Source organism: Oryzias latipes, chromosome 21, assembly GCF_002234675.1.
Source record: "Oryzias latipes chromosome 21, ASM223467v1".
Lineage (NCBI taxonomy): Eukaryota > Metazoa > Chordata > Actinopteri > Beloniformes > Adrianichthyidae > Oryzias > Oryzias latipes.
Window position 1 is genome coordinate 29,988,352 of NC_019879.2, and position 17,330 is coordinate 30,005,681.

The 17,330-nt window shown below is 41.1% G+C and overlaps 1 protein-coding gene across 2 annotated transcripts in view; it reads right to left on the reverse strand.

Annotated features, from left to right (window-relative positions):
- Window positions 1-17,330, reverse strand: part of thsd7b (thrombospondin type 1 domain containing 7B) — a 221,223-nt gene that overhangs the window by 163,627 nt on the left and 40,266 nt on the right. For both annotated transcript variants that reach the window (XM_023950471.1, XM_020702165.2), the window contains exon 2: window positions 1,769-2,088. The gene's annotated coding sequence lies outside the window, so the exon portion shown is untranslated. The remainder of the gene's footprint in view (window positions 1-1,768; window positions 2,089-17,330) is intronic.

A 17,330-nucleotide genomic window follows, 5' to 3' on the forward strand; every position in this document is an offset into this window, starting at 1 on the left:
TTAATGTGTGTTTCTACTCTCAAAAGTAGTTTTTCTCTTTTTCTTTCAGGATTTGGGGAAAAAAAAGCATTTATCTCTTGTTAGTAGAAATGCCTCAGAACTCTTCTGCTGCATGAAGCCTTTAAGCCCAAATTCTCTCTCTCTCTCTCTCAAGTCTTTCTTTTAAATATTCAATCCATTCGGATTGGACTTTTTTCTCTTTTCTTATCCTTTCATGGCGAGGATATGTTTCGTCTTTGGTTGAGAGAACAAACTGGGCTGGCACTGACACTGCCATGTGCCAATTAGACACCTCTTTTTTTCTGATTTCTAGTCTTCCTCAAAGGCTGCAGTGTTGGAAGCCATACCTGACTGCCTCTAGATTACATCCTTCCTTGAGCCATTCTAATTTGACTATTAATGAGATGGGCAGGACTCTCTTCCAGGCGGACAAAGCTTGTCACCACTGATTAGAAAACCCATAACAGCAACAAACTGTGAAAACTTACATGACCTAAAGGCATCTATACAAGCCAGACGGTTCAGATACCCACAGGGCTGCAAGATTTTGTAGCAAAATTGCCCTGACAGTGTTCAAATCTTTGCATCTGAGTGGAGAAGAAATACAGAGTATCCTGAAGAGAAAAAAGGGCAAATTCTTAAGCTGACACATATCTGGGTCAAAGGAATCATGCCAGGCTCTCTGTGGCTGCAGCAAACCTGGCAAACAGCAGCATGCTCAGAAGCTGGAGGAGTACATCCTGTCTGTGCTCTGATGGAATGCAATCTGCCTCTCTGTCTCCTGTGGTCCTGGTTTGTGGCCAACTCTCTAGAACTGTCGGGAGCAAGAATCCTGCAGCCATCATAAGGGAGCAGATGAGCCTCACTTCCCCGCCCTCCCGTTTTGCAGGAGCTCGCCACATACGTCTGATTAGATGTTTCCATTGAAAGGCAAAAGCTAAATTGGTTCACCAGAGCTCCAAACAATCACCATGTGATCCTCCGGCCGCTTTAAATAAGCCAAACACCCTGTTCTGTTTGGAGTGGCGACAAATGAATTTAATTCCAGTCTGTTCAAAAGAGACGCCACCCCCCCCCTCCTTTAAATTTCCACACAATTACACAGTGAAGCAGCTCATTCTCCTTTTGCATTCTCCCTCTCAAAGCACCGTTCTTGCCCTTCTCCATTTTTTCTGCCAGCAGGTGTTCGGGTTTTGCATGTAATTGTTCTTTATTGCTTGTAAAAATGGTGATCCGTCTTCATAAAAGCGGCTTTTTGTAGATTATGTTCATTGGCAAATGGCGTTCTAAAACCATTGATGTAATCATAATAAAGCAAATGGAACTGCTGATTGGGGGGGGGGGGTGAAAACAACTGGAGAGATCAGGAATTCGGTCCAATTCCGATGACTCTGCACAGCATGATTGATGTTCTCTGCCAACAACCAATTCCAATGTGAAAATTAAGTCAAACGTGGAGGTCAGAGTTGGAGATTGCCGGTTAGACGCTTCACCTCTTGTTCATTCGTGGAACGGGATGTCTTTGCTTTTTGTGATTGATTACGGGTGTCGTCCTTTGATGATGGGGTTATGGCAGACACATTTCTTCCCCATTAAGGCCTGATGGAACATATGAGCAGGTCCGTGGGCAAGTCAAGAGAGCAGCTCAGATTTTATTGGTTTAGCCAAACAGAAATATATATATATATATATATTTTGCTCTCAGAAAAACTGAAAGCACTTTTTAAAACAATTTTCCAGTCACTGTATGATTTTTAATAAACACTACCTGTGTGAGATGAGGGTGAGTCATGCCTTTGGGTGGTGCAGTGGCAGATGGTTTTGCGTAGTCCCTCCACAGCAGACGGGAGCAGGGCAGAGGTGTCCGGTGATGTTAAGTCTGACAGTGACGGTAAATCACCTGCGCCGAGCCTTCCGCCTGCAGCATTCTGCAGTAGCTTAATCCTGTGTGAATCAATGTGCGGTGGGCTGGGACTCTGTCACACCTCCGGTAGCACCAGGCACCTCTCTGCGGCTGCTGCTTCTGTCAGGCACTAACTAAAAGACCCTCCGGGTCTGCTTTCATCAGCCTGAGCAAACGGGGCGGCTCTGGGGAAGGCAGAAACAGAGAGAAATAGATCAACATCTACATATAATACATACACACTTCTTTTAAATGTTAGCCAGCTGAAAATATACACAGGTAAATAGAACAAGGTTTTATGAAGTGACCTGGATTCAAAGTCCTTTATTTTCACCATATCAGCACATTTTAGCCCAGGAGAATTTACAATCCACACACCTGCTCGCTTACTCTTTAAAGACCCACTCCAATCAGGGTTATGGTGTTTTTAACCTGTTTTTTGTGGCGTTTTTCGGATTTATTATGTTTATTATGAGCACAACATCGCATTTCTGAGTATTTCTCTTTTCAAATTACTGTGAATTGGGAGCAGTTGGAAAAAAATCATATTTGTGATGTAGAAAATGCACTGGACAGGTCACAGTCTCCCTGCTGAGCTCCATACTGATGCATCCACTTTTAGGTAAAAAAATATGAATAATCATTCATTCATTTTCTTGACCGTTTTTCCCTTTCGGGGTCACGGGGCTGCCGGAGCCAATCCCGGCCACTTGTGGGCGAAGGCAGGGGACAACCTGGACAGGTCGCCAGTCTGTCGCAGGGTAGATGGTATGAATAATAATAACAATGATGATACATTTTATTTATAAGGCGCCTTTCTGAGCACTCAAGGTCGCCATACAACATATATGCAGTAGATAAAATACAAGAAACAGTTAATGAAGGTCCTTGTTTTCCTCGTCTGAGCAGGAATTTGGATCTAAAACTGTACGGCTGAATAGCTCCAATATTGCTCGCCATTTTTGTTGCACTGCTAATGTAAAGTTGAGGCAGTGTGGAGGGGGGGTAACTGTTAGGGTTGGTGTGGAGGGGGGGTAACTGTTAGGGTCGCCACTTAAATTTTTCTTTTTGGACCAAACCCACCCCCAAAAAAAAAGAGTATTCTTTGACTGCACTGGGTAGGGAGGGGGGCGTGACATGAACTTCCGGTCCGGTTGCTTTGCACCAAAAGTCCCGCCGCCAACTCAATCCGCCATGTCCTAGAAAACGACAGTTATTTATTTAATTTGGCAAAAAAAGGCATAATCATAATTTAAAAACCAATGGAAACTTGAAAATAAATCTAAAGATGATGGAAGTGAGACTTTCTGGCTTCATCTCAGCTGAAACCAGAGCTACCGTGCTTCCAAGGAATCCCGTATATCAGAGAGGGACAAAACCGTCAGTGTTTTAATACCAAAGCCTCAGGTGTCATTTGTGAAATCCAACCCAACTCTGCAAACAGTGATTTGATTTTTATTCCTTGAGTCACATTGTGACAGAAACATCAGAGAGTTTCCTACAATACGCTGAGATTACCTGTCAACCCTCTGGCAAAGACCACATCTGCCGCCAACTAAACCCATTAAACCCCCGCCTTTCTGCCCCATCCCTTTATATATGCTCCTCTTCTCTGAGCTGACTGGTCCCCGTCCTCACCTGTTCACAGCCCAAACTTCACAGATCCCAATTACTCCAGTTTTCCTTCCTTAAGGCTCTAAGGGACATTTTCTATTGTTGCTCACATTGACTTTCTGTCTGCAGCAGCACTTTTCTTTCTCCAGCTGAGAATTTAAAACGGATACGATGAAGAATGAGTTCCTTCCAACCGTTAATGTACCCCTCTTCTCCCTTACAACTTTGCTCATGAAAGAAGGATGAGGTGACATAAGCGGACATTGTTTTAATGACATTAACCAAGGCTAAACGCATAAGAATAACCAGCGCTAACGGAGTGGCCATAAAGCCAGACCCGCTTTATCAACATAATAATGAGCTAAATTAAAAGTGTTCAGCCCTGAATGAGCTTCACTCTCCTCTCTCACTCTGTGGCTTACAGTGTATGCAGTCGGAGCTGCTCTTGGAGATCTCAGTTACAGGGAATAAAAACACACCATCTTACCAAAAGTATTGGCTCACCTACCTTGACTCACATATGAAGTAAAGTGCCGTCCCATTCCTAACCCATATAGTTCAATAGGATGTTGTTGCTCCTTTTGCAGCTATTACAGCTACAACTCTTATGGGAAGGCTATCCACAAGGTTGAGGAGTGTGTTTTCTTCCAAAAGCGCATTGTTGGAAAAGTCTCCTCTAATTCTCTCATTCCAAAAGTGTTCTATCAGGTTCAGGTCACGACTCTGTGCAGGCCAGTCAGGTTCATTCACACCAGTTAAAAAAGTTAAATGTCACAGGTGAAATTTGTGCTTCGTGTTTGACCCGTCCCCTGGGGGAGCCATGAGCTGCAGAAACAGCCATGTTTCAGAACCATTTGGTGGTTTAATCCCCTTATCCAACCCCTTAATGCAGAGTGTCAAGCAGGTAGCCAATGGGTCCTTGGTATGACTCGGCCTGGATTTGAACTCACAACCTTCGAGTAAAAGGGCGGACACTCTACCGCCCTATAAGGTAGGTGTATCGTAAGTCTTTGTAACGACAACGTAAGTTGTACGGAGTTGAAATGTACGGGTGATGCTGCTGTACGGTGTCCTTACATCTTTAAGCTTGTTAGTCATTAGTAAGATCAAAGTACTGGCTCCTTACTGCCAAATGCTGCACACATGGTGTCTGCATGCATCTAATTTCACGAATCCACCTGTTACGGCAGTGGGGACTAAAGCTTAAACCTTAAACACTGCAACTCTTCGACCGTTTACGCAATCATCGTAAATCAGCTGATTGTGATGCAAGGAAAAGCGAATTTGCATATACTTGGAACATGAGAGCGGACTAATTTAAAGGAATTTGGGCAAAAGACATCTTGGCATTTAGAAAACCTGCATGCTCTTTGCTAAACAGTACAAATGGCTGTACTTTACCAACTTTGCCAAGAATCTAATGATAGGGTCTAACGACTTTTTTCTCTGAACTTTAAGTGGTGAAGAAATATTGATCGTCTTCCGGTTCCTCTTTAAACCCAAATCACATGAATCAGACTGAGGAGGAGGAGTCATCAAACCACATCATCTATGTATCTCATGTATTAACAAACAGCTCCTTGATGGACACAAAGCCCAGTATTGACTAAAGCAAAAGTTACATTTCATGAATTTATGATTGATTCAAAACTGTCTACAAACGTAAATCTAAATGACTAATATATATATAATTTTAAAGTAACTTCTTGTCCTAATATGAAAAGCCGCTGACATCCTCTTCGTCATCAGACTGACAGCTGTGACAGTGTCGCCTCCTCCTCTTTGACCGCTGCCTTTGAGCTCAGCCCGGGAAGAAACGTCTTCCACATCGCTGATTTATGACGACGCGTTGTCTGGCCTGTCGCTGCGCTCCAATTACAGAAGTAAATTCTGGCACCAAGACAAAGCCTTTCAATGGCTGCAAAAACTTGGAGTTTCCTTTAATTTATTGAAGTCTGAAGACATTTTCTTTTATCTTTAAGGGCGTGTATTGATGTGTTGATCTGTAGCTTAAAAAATTAATTGATTTAAAACACTGACAAAACAAAATTTGACAAGTGTTTTTGCCTTTTATGTCCCGTTTCACTTGCTAAATTGAGTTACTTTTTGAGTTGATGGATCTGAAAAACATCTTATTTTGAGCAATATCTCTAATGAAACTCTTTTTTTTTTTTACTTTACATAATATTTTTTAAGCAGACGTTTTATTTGTGCATTAGAGTTCTTGGGCAGTTTAGTCAAATCAGAAAGTTTTATTTGACTCATAGTTTCCATATCACTTAAATTAGTCCTAAATATTTCACAGATTTCTAAACTCAAATATTCCATTCCATAAACCAGAATCTGCACTTTTCGCTAAAGCAGCCAAAAGAGAAACTGAATCAAGAAGTGTTCCAAATGGGTTTATGTCACATAATCCAGGTTCAAGCAAACAAACAAAAACAAATCCAGCCATTCCAGAAGCTTTTGCAGTGCTGAGATGTGACATATGATACATAAATAAACTCTTTCCAAAGAGGACTAATGTGGATCTCAGCTGCTATACCAACAATCAAACATCCACAAAGATGGTTTCTTTTTTCCAAATGTGGTTAAAAAAATCATTTTCCGGTGTGTTGAGATACGGTGTGTGTGTGGCAGTATCGGACAGAGATAGCAGGTATCCGCACACTGCCGCACACTCCTCCAACAGCCCTGCTGCCCAAAGCAGCTGCTCCTGAACCGGGGGTGTCAACCCAATCAGCTGGACGTTTATCACGGCGGCTCGGAACAGAGCGAGCCGCCGCTCCTCCGCCCTGCCTCCGTGTGCTGCAGGTGCAGCTGTATGGTTAGTTAAGCAAGCTGACAGGGTCACAACATTGATAGCAACAGGGGAGAATTTTAAATAAGATGCTTCCATGCAGACCAGCCACAGAAAAACCGCTTAAAAGATACCATCCAGCCGCATCTTTTTTTATTCAGGCCAAAAGAAACGGGGAATTGGTTTTAGATCTTTGTAGGGATTTGTTTTTCCTTTTTTGCTGCTTTTTGACTGATTTCAAGAAATGTTTCCTTCTTTTGGGAGCTGAGAAGTGTCGACCGGGAAGTCCTCCCTCTTTGAATGACTGCATAAATACGGTTTGTAAAGAATAAAAACAAACATAATGCAACCACAAGTTGTAGAGGGCATCCTAATTGCATCAAAGATCCTTACACAAAGATTTTCACTCCAACACTCCTCTAGAAAATCCTGGATTAAACTCACTAAATCTGTAAAATCCTTTGATAGCTCTGCTCAAAATCAAAAACTGTTTCCAGAAATATTGTTATTTCTTTTTTAGAAAATACAGGACATCAAACAGATTCAAAGACGCTGATGCCATTTCACTGGCATGTTCAGATATTTAAGAAAACCCTGCTTCAATAAAAGGTGATACATTTCACAGCCAGATATTCATGCAGCATTTAGGTTGAGCACATTTTCCTCTCACAGAAAGATGAGTGAAAGGCAGATTCGCTGCTTGAAACAAAATGACAGGATTTTCTTGTTAGCCACACAATTCTCACTGAATATTTTCTTTCATGCCATAAATATTTTAGCATAGACGAAAACCAGGGATCTCTGGAAACTCTAAACTAGCAGGAAACAATTGTAGGGAAATTCTGAAAACTGTTCGTTAAGGGTTTCTGCAAAAAATCCCTCGATCTTAGACCATTCAAAGCTAAAATAATGCTGAAAATCTCCAGCACAAAAGACAGAGAGGTAATCGGGAACCAAAAAGAGAAGAAGTAAGCTGGTTGTGAATAATCGGATTTGTTGGGTGCAGCTGTTCCACCTGGCATCCCTTCCTCCCCCCTTATTAAAGAAATCTAATAATTAACGCAACACTGGCTGTAATCCCTGACTCCCCCCTTATTTCAGCCCCACGGGACCGGAGCATGCAGGTGAGCGTGACTGAGGTCCAACTTCTGCAGAACCAAAGGGGATTGTGGGTCGGCGGCATCGGTGTGACCAAGAGGAATTACACAACAGTGTGTCAGGATTAATTTTAAGGAGGTCTGGTGGCTGAGGCGGGCTGATAGAATGGGTCAGCAGGTGCAGGGACACCTGGACCCTTAAGCCACGAATGTTCCTCTGGAAAATACCTGTTTATGCACTGGGGGGGGTCGTGTGCACTGATGTGTGGGTGGGTAGGATGGAGATGGAGCTGATGCTGATGCTGATGCTGGCTAAGCCTGAAGAAGATGGCCAGACATGGTTGGAACTGTAAGAAGACAATTATTCAGGGAAAATGCGCAAAAAAGGAAATCATGGGTGAAATTAAAGCCCTGCTTTTGGTGATAAGTGATGATGACAAGTCTGTTTTTTTTTTTTTACATCTTGGAAACTCAGGTGCTGTTAAAGGAAAAGGAATCAAAGTGTCCCAGCATTTTGAGACCAAATGGAGACTTTTATTCTGAAGGAGGGGCAGAGTTTAAATAGATGTCGCTTTTAACTGCAATTCCTAAAATACAGTATAACCCTGAGCAGTGATTTGACTAAACTAAAGTTTTTTTTCAGCTACAACTTTGGGTTACAAAAGAAAACAAACAAAGGGGTCTGCAAAATAGAAATATTGAAATGTTGCTTTATTTGGATTGTAATGTTTTTGAACTTATTATCTTTTTTCCTTATTAATAGATTAAGGTAAAGCACAACCAACATGCACAATGCAAAAATACTGAATATGCCTCAAATTAAACTTTGAATCAAAATATGTTACACAGCTTTTCTCTTATTTATCAGATTATCCTGTGTAGTGCACATTTCCTGGAAGCATGGCAGAAATTTGACATATATTTGAGATACATTTATTAATTCAGTGGTGATTTCTTTTCAGCAGTTCTTCGAAATGTTAGTTTAGTATTAATTGGAAAGTCCCATATATCCAAACAGTGGGACAACCATAGATTTGAAGGGATTTCAATTTGGAAACAATGAGGAAAAAAATAAATTTATTAATAAAAACCACAGGAAGGCAGTTATTAACATCTGTTGTAATGGCGTAAGATCCAAATATGAATTATTAAAATTTGAATTGAACTTCTCCTCTTTTGCAGTGAGGCAAAGTCTTTTTTTTCTGTTCTTTGATTCTTCTGTGTGATGCAGACCCGTCCAGGGCGTTCTCTGCTTTCACCCAGAACAGCTGAGATGGGCTCCAGCAACCATCACTAAAGCTCAGTGCCAAGTTGGCAGCGCTCCCGGTACGGTATAAAAACATGCAGATTTTGGTGGTTTGTTTTGGGCATGTCAATCACTTGAATTCTATTCGGTTTTTACAATTAGAGCCAATCATTGTACTTGTCCAGCGATTGTGGGCGGGCTCATAAGAATGGGCGTGGCAGTGACATTTCAGTCAAAATGCCCAAGGCGAATGTTTGTACCTCAGAGTAAAAGATTCTGTTTCAGGGACCTGATGGATCAGAGTGAAAAGAGACGGTCGCCGTGGCGATGAGCGTTCAGAGATACAAGCGGAGATACAGCGCTGCAGTGCTGACAGTCAGAAAGACGAAAATAAAGAATCTTAGATGCCTTCAAGCGCACTCCTTCACCCTGAAAAACTGCCTCAATCAAAGTGAACATTTTCAGGGGGCGAAAAATTGCATTCTTTTATTGATTTACTTTTTTGAAGCACCTGTGTGAGCATTGTTCAGACAGTGGAACTGTTTCAAAAACACAAGTTTGGCACTAGATAAAATCCAAACAGAACCCAACCCTAACCAGGAGAAAGCAGAAGTGACCATGGACTATTGTGTTTGCACTCAGGTACCAAACTGTTGCCGTGACTCCCATCCACTCAGTGTTTGCTTTCCAGTTGCTTTTCGGCTGACTTTTATTCTCCCCAACAATAATTTATCCAACAACACTGTAATTATCTTTGTGGACTTTATAACTGTCCTTCAGTTTTCTTCTGCTGGGTTATCATTACCTTTGAGACTCCCTCAGTTTTAAATGTCAGAGCATTGTGTTCACATCGTTTGCTGACCTTTCTGCACCGACCCTCAGTTTCAGACAAACACAATTATCCCTCCAACTCTCACTGCCTTATCTACAGTTGAGAAATAATGAGACAACTGCTTTATCATGAGCTTTTGCTTTTATTAACAAAAGACGACATGACTGCGCGCCATCCTCCCCGCACACAAGAGGCCACTTTCTCCTCAGTAGCCTTTTCTTTTCAAGGAATAATTTAAAGTTTTGTTGCTCCCGTGTGATGTACAATAACTGTCAAAATGAAATGTGTGCTCATAGATGAAGTTTGTGCGCAACTTTGGAAAGAATATATAAATGCAGGTTTTACGTTAAGGTAAGTAAGTTTAGTGTTTTACGTTAAACACGTCTGTTGTGAATACGATTGGTCTCGATTTCTTTGACTTGAATATGAAATTTCAAGCTTCATTAATGTCAAAATAACGTAATGAGGTTACAGGCATTTTTATCGAGTCACAAAACAAATTCAAGCTTAGTACTCAGGCTCATTTATTGAAGTACAATATAATTAAGTAAGAGTCAATGCCCCTTCAAAGTGTGCATTATTAGAAATTAATGTGGAAGCCTGAACCGGTTGCTTTCGCGAATTTCTGATAATGCACACTTCAAATGTCATTAACCTGCTTATACCATGGCCACTTACAAAAGAAATACATATTCAACCAGTTTTTAGTACTTTATCCCCTAGATATGAATAAATACACACTAATTTAATTTTTTATTTTAAGAAATTAAAAACTTTTACGTTCTGCGGTCCACATAAAATGACATGGCGGGTCACATTTGGCCCCCGGGTCTTGAGTTTGACACGTGCTTTAAGGGCTCCGTACAGCAGCATTTGTTAGGTGTAAAAAAATAATAAACTTCACGTTTGTCAAAAAAAGGTTGATAAAAAGAAGATGATGAAACAAAAACATGTAAGCTGACTGTGGGCTAAAGGAACTGGCAGCCTACCATGTCACTGGGATCAAAATACCCAACTTTGTCTCTTTACATTTACATTTTATGAGAGGCAAATGGAAACATGCTGGTGCTTTGTAGCTTCAAGGGGCCCTCATTCTTGTGCCAAGAGATATGGACTCAGGACAATAGAGAAAAAGCAAGAGACTTTCAAGGATTAGAGAGCCAGCATTGCTTGAAAGAAGGGGGTGGGGTGGGGGGCAGCTGGGAACCGCTGGGAACTATGGTTCCATGCTGAGAAAAAACCCTCAAATGTGCAACATTCCATATTGATTGATGGGTTTTCGGGGGATTTAACATTAACCTTATTGATCCGGTTGATTTTGCGAGTGTGGAAACGGCGCAGAAGCACTCGTCTCATGATGGACGTCTCACTGTTTCACGGCTTGAACTGTTGTCTGAGATCTTTCACGAGTTTAAGCCACAAACCAGCCTCCAGATATTAAACCGGAGCACAAAGAGGAGGAATCCGCTGTAGCTCCCAGGTACTGTGGTACTGTAGCAAAGATAAAAACCCCTTTACTAGTTCTGACCCAGATCTCACAGACAGCTGATGTCTAAGAGCTAAAAAAACAAAGCTTCTAGACGAGGTTGATGAGCAGGAAATGGAGATGACAGCGTAATTTGTCTCTCACCGCATGAAGATTCTTGTGTACTCTGTAGCCTAAAAGAGAGCCAGTAAGTACCATGTTTTGGCAGCAACAATTACGGCTAATTTTAGTGAGAGTGTGTTTAGTCTTTCCTTCTTACAGGCTTTAAAAGAATCAACAGTCCTTTTTTTCAGTCAAGGTTGTAGTGTGAATGTGACAGTGTTTGTGGGTTTGTTGGTCATGCCACAGGAGCAGAAGCGCCTGAATGCTTTTACACCGTCTGAAGCTTTAGTCTCATGGACCCGTCCAGCGCTTGACCCGAACGGGTGACTCTACAGCCATCTCAACGGACAACATGAAAATGGAACATACCATTGCCAGGCGTGTGGTAAGGGTATCGGTATATGCAGGCACTCACGACGGCCAGGTGATGCTGTCCTGAGGTGTCTTTACACCGCGCTTTCGTCATTGGTAGGGTGCGAGTACTGGCTCCTGACATGGTGCAAAGCTGCACGCACGCCGTTGTGCCCTTGATCTGCAAGTGTCCATATGATGTCCACACAAATGTCACAATGATTGTCTGATTCCTCACAGTCAGGCTGCAGCAAGGAGTGCGCACGTATCAAGTGAACAGCACTAACTGTCTGTAAAAGAATTGAGAGCATTCCTGCAGAAGTAGAAAACGTTACTGCAGAGTTTGTTCATGTTTCAAACTTGGATGCTAAAGACTTTAGAGGTATTCTGGTCACTGTTAGCAGCATTTGGACCGGCTGGCAGGGGCTGTAGCTGAAATAAACTCACAGTACCCTTCAAAGGTGCTAGAAAAAGTCATGACATTTGTCACAAGTTCCTGTTGTGAAAAATCTTCAGAATGAGCATGCCGAAACACAGCCTTCAGGTGGCCAGCCTTTTGCGGCTCCTGATTCCCACTCATTTACATTGATATGATATGATGAGTGAAAGCTAAAGACCCTGATCCCACAAGACTCCACTTAATCTTTAAAATGCCGCTGTTCATGCAGAGTCTAACAGGAAAAGACAAACGTACTGCGCTTCACTAACATGTTCTTTGTGGCTTTCAAACACCAAGGTGGTGTAGGTTAGTGTTTGGGCCTTTACGGTGAGGTTTGTCAACACTGTCCACGCTCCACATTACCGCTTCAAACTGAGAAAGAAACTGAATTTCTGCGCTTCAATCCCATGCAAACAAAACTGTAAATGCTGGGAGGCTTCTTACTGTAAGAACCAAAATGATCAACCAAGGAATGGTGATGGTCGTGTGCGTTTGCTCTCTGAAGGAACCAGAACAGCAGTTTCCCTTATGAGAACAGAAAAGAACTTTTGTGAAGCACCCCCTTCTCATAAGTTGCTAATCTCACACTCTTTTTCTCCTGACATACCTGCCAGCATGAGGCAGCCACACCGCTGTGCCAAAACTTGGCAGTGAGAACGTCTAGGCGTAAAAATAGTCATCGGCAAATTATATAGCAGACTTTGCCCCCCCCACACCCCGCTTTAAAAATGCGCGGAAAATCAGGTCTCCGACTTGCAGATTTCTCAAGTTTTATCTCCATTAGTTCAAATGCACGTCATGGTTGCTTGGATACGCTCGAGTGAATGCAAACACGGCATTTACAAGCAGGAATGTCAATTTTAGGCCTCATTAAGAACAGGTTAATGGACCTTCCATCCCGGTCACCCTCTCTGCCAATTGTTGCCCTCAGGCGCACATTACAGGATATTACAATCAAGAGCAAACTAATTCGAAAGCCGTCTATGTCCTGGAGCCATTGCTGCTCAAAGCTCAACATACAAATGCAGAGTCTCTGTCAAACATTTGACTCCAACCTCTCATGTGTGTGCGTAGTCTCACAAAGGGTTTGAGCTTTTAGAGTTTCAGACACTTTGAAGAGAAAAAAACACTTAAATGTCACAAATGTCACTGTTTTGCTGCCTGCAGCTCTTTTTTTTAATGGACATCGACACATAAATAAACTTAAAGTCTCACAGCAGCATGTACAAAAAAGTGTTTTCCAGTTTAGGAAGAAATGTTTGGTGGTTAGAAAGTCAATACAGAAACTTTATTCTATTTGGCTGTTTGAAGGAAATGACCATGGAGGCTAAATCTAACATTTTTTCCAGTCTTATCTCTTTTGACTGTAGGGTATTAAACACTTTTTAAATCAACGAAACAAAAGGAAACAGCAAGTGAGTACGTGTAGCATTGGTTCATTTGTATTCGTGAGCAGATGTTTGCTTGCAAGAGCACAGACTTTTAAAAAGTGTGATGGGATTGTGATTGACCCTCAGTCATCTTTGAGACTCTGCATGACTGATTTGTTACAATAGAGATCAGAAAGTAAAGCCTTCTGTTTTTCAGAGAGCTTTAACACACAGTGGAAGCCTTCACTGATGCTAAACCGTGTAGTTCAGCCTCGTTTTTGACCCTAATTCTGAAATATTTTATTCTGGTTTGATCATTTTCAAATTGAAACTTATCTGTTGTGATTTATTTTTTTTCTTTTTGCAACAATTTTAAATGAGCTGTGAGACACAAAAACATGACCAGATGGAAGCACAAATGTGTCTGGAAAAACACGAGCTCACATCTCGTTAACTGCTGTTGGTGTGATTTAAAGAGGTCCATCCTGATTTTTGAGTTAAATACCTTTTTATTGTGAAAATGTGAAGTTTAAACCACGTCTGAAAATGACTTTACGACAGCTAATGTATATTAAAAAAAAAGACGGTTTCATTCTGGTGAAGATTGGGAACGTTCAAAAACCTCAAATCCTAATGAATAACCCTTTTTTAATAACCAAACAGCAGATTGAGCTCTCAACCAGTTCAACAAAAGAAAATACTGGAAACAAGCTTGAATTTGGACTTTTCATTTTACTCTAAGAAGCCATTAACCGTGTCTGTAAGCAGCTTCCACGTCTCCACAAACATGAATGTCAAGCAGCTCTGAGAAACTGTTGGCTTCATCATTATAACTTTATTACTTTTTTCTGCTTTACATTTTCCTATTACAAACAAATCCAAGTTAAATTACAAAACAGCATTTGGGTAAAATATAGCCTGCGAAAACTAAAAAAACTGCAGAAAGCTGAAGAGCACACGCGTCAAAGCTCATGAAAAAAAATCTGCATTATTGAAAAGCCTCTGAGTTGCTTCAGTAGCATCTATGCTTGCCCTGAAGACTGTATCTCACCAACAGACTCTGCCAACTGACAGATGCAGCGTGTGAACAACTTTCTTGCAGCTTTCTACGGAGGTGAAAGTGCAGTCTTGTAATTCACTAATATTTCACCACAAAGTGTGAAAAGGAAAGGAATTTTGACAGGCTGAGAGTATCCGGATTTTTTTTTAGGAGTTTTTCCTAACCGTGAAGGAGGGTCTGTAGAAAATTCAGCCAAACTCACATCTGAAAAGTCTTCCGTCCAAAAGATTAGTAGAAGATGTTTCTACAAACAAATGATCATCATTATTTTATAGATGTAATTATTTCAAAGGTCTGCTTTAGTTTGAGCATTAAAAAAAGAAGTGCAGTTCAAGATGAAATTCTCTTTCATTTCACTGATACAAAGCCATCTTGACATCAATACACTCTAACAACTTTACAAAAATGTGCACATTTTCAGGACTAGCAGGTCTGATGAAAACCAAAGAATGTCCAATAAGGTCCTTTTTGAAATCAGGATTCAATGATCAGCATATCCCTTCAGGGGTCGCCAGGTGGTTTGGCAAAGAGTTTGCCCGTCTTGACAGAACCCTGTGTTTTATCAGGCCTGGGGCCCGGCACTCATGGGTTATCTGGTGAACTGTCCTGGCTCTATTTACTTGGGTTTTTAAAATATTGTCAAACAGGAAGCGGAATTCTGCATTCACACTTAGAGCAAGTCTGATTTGACGTTCGTCAAATTCACTGCTGGACGCTTGTCTGAATAGACTTGACACTCACACAAACACACAGGGCATTTTAGTAGAATTTTCACTAGAATAGAAGTTGTTTTCCACAAATTTGATAAAATCCTGAATTGACTAATACAGTCTTAAACTTTTCAGTTCTTAAAGTAATGTTAAAGATGGCTCCTTGGTCCCTTTCGGAGTTCCTCATTTCAGCTGAGCTCCTGATCAAATCTGGGTCATTGAACATGCTGTGGGGAAAGTAACAGAAGGACGTCTCTCTGATCTGTCATAACTAAAGGTGTTTCAATCATTAGTTTTCCAGAATCTTTGTTTGATTCCGTTTTTGCCATCAAATCACAGCGCATTGTGTAATGAGGTAAATCGTATAAGAAACGCGTCTTTATCACCATAAATTCTGACATCTAGACCCTTTGTTTCTATGCTGATGACATAAAAAGGGTGAAATGTTCGTCTGAACATTTCATTTAACAAATCATCTTAGGTCTCACCAATGTAAGGTACAACCCTTTTAGATACCAGTCCCCTATTTGGAGGTTTTGGTACGGTCGCCTTTTTTTTATTTTATGTTTTTTAGTCAGCAATAGTTTGTCTTTTTCTAAGTTTATGATACTTGGTTGATTCACAGTTTTTTATATTAATATGTAATTGTTTTTATACTTTTATGAATGATTTTTTTCCTTCTATCCTAAGTCTTTGATTTGTTTTGTGTTTATTGTGGTTAATGGACCTTGAGTCTGTAATAAAGCTCCTTCATAAAACCGTGCTTTGAAGGAGCAAACATGAACACTGCCAGAAAAGCTCTGGTGCAATATTTGACTTTTTTTTTCCAAAAACTGTGTTTCTGCCAGGACTTCGCTATAGAAACTCTTTTTCAGTCAGCTGATGGTACTTTTTTTATCTGTAGAAACCTTAGTGGCTTGCAGGTAAACATATGCAGAGTTTCCCCCTCCTGCTGTGCCTGTATGCTGTGAGTGGATCTACTTCACCTCTGGAGACGAGCCTTCACACCTAAAACTCCTCTCACATGCATCACAGCAAGCCGGTGCAGTTCTCACTTACTGGCAGATCCTTGTTTGCACCTCTGAAGTTTGGCCGCCTTAAAACTCGGTCCCGTCCCACCTCTAACAAGTCTTCTTGGCTGCCTCCAAGGAATCCTGAGAAATCCTGTTTGCCAGCCTCCCCACCTCTGAAACCCTGCTTGTCCTTAAGACATCTTCAGGTTTTACTTACCCTCCTGTTGCCAATAAAGCTCTGTCTAAAAATCCCTTTGAGTCTGTGTGTGTTCTTTGTGAGTGTACACTGCCCCCCCCTCCCTGCCAGAGCATGGCTAGAGTCCCTGTTATTGATTTCAAAGGACATCATTAAGGGGCACACACTTGCCTTGTTGAGGTGTTACTGCTGATGGCGAGTGTCACAGGGAAAATGAAGACAAGGCTTTGGACAGGTCTTTGTCCAGGCTCAGATCTGGTACAGGACAATCGTGGTCCCAACATTTTTGCATCTCATGTTTTAGATTTGAGGTTAAAATCGGAAATTACATGCGACAATGGCTAATTATGTTAATGTCTAATATGTGAGCGGTCCGAATAAATATGATGATTGCTTATGAAATAACTACAACCCTGTTACTGTGGTGGGAAGGTTAAAAGTAAAGCTGATTTGGGTACACAACAGCTGTAATGTGAGGGATGATTGCAGATTTACTTCTCTACTACTGTTGTGATAAACTGTGGAACAACGCATGTCCACAAGTTTCTGTTGCTACCAAATGATGTCCAGGCTAGCACAATAATAAAGAACAATATTTAATCACTTTTTAATGGACAGAAAATCCTAGTTTACATGTTTTAGTTATAATCAATCTTATTCTGGAGATCGATGATGTAGGTTTTCAACATTCTGCTACTTTTGTAGTCCGTTCTTCTTAAACAGACTAATTACATTTGCAGCATTAGCCTTGTCAATATCAGAACCTCTGCCAACAGAAGGACATGCTTCTGCTGTCCCGCTTGCACTGTGGGAGGAGAAAACAGAAAGCTGCTTAGTAAACGCTAAAGAAGTAAACGTGGATACATACTGTGAAATATTGACTTTTCTTGGAGGAATGACATGTTAATCCAGTTTCTCGTAATCATGTGACTGTGGATGACATAGCTTTTTGAGAAATCTGAGAATTGATATGATAGTCAGGTATTTGATGTTCTCCGGGAGTAATTTGAAACCAGATCTTAAAATAGAGTGAAAGAGTATTCAATATAAGAATCCTGTTTTTACACTAATGATTTGATGTTTTTGTTTTCAGGCCTATGTTAGAGTGAAA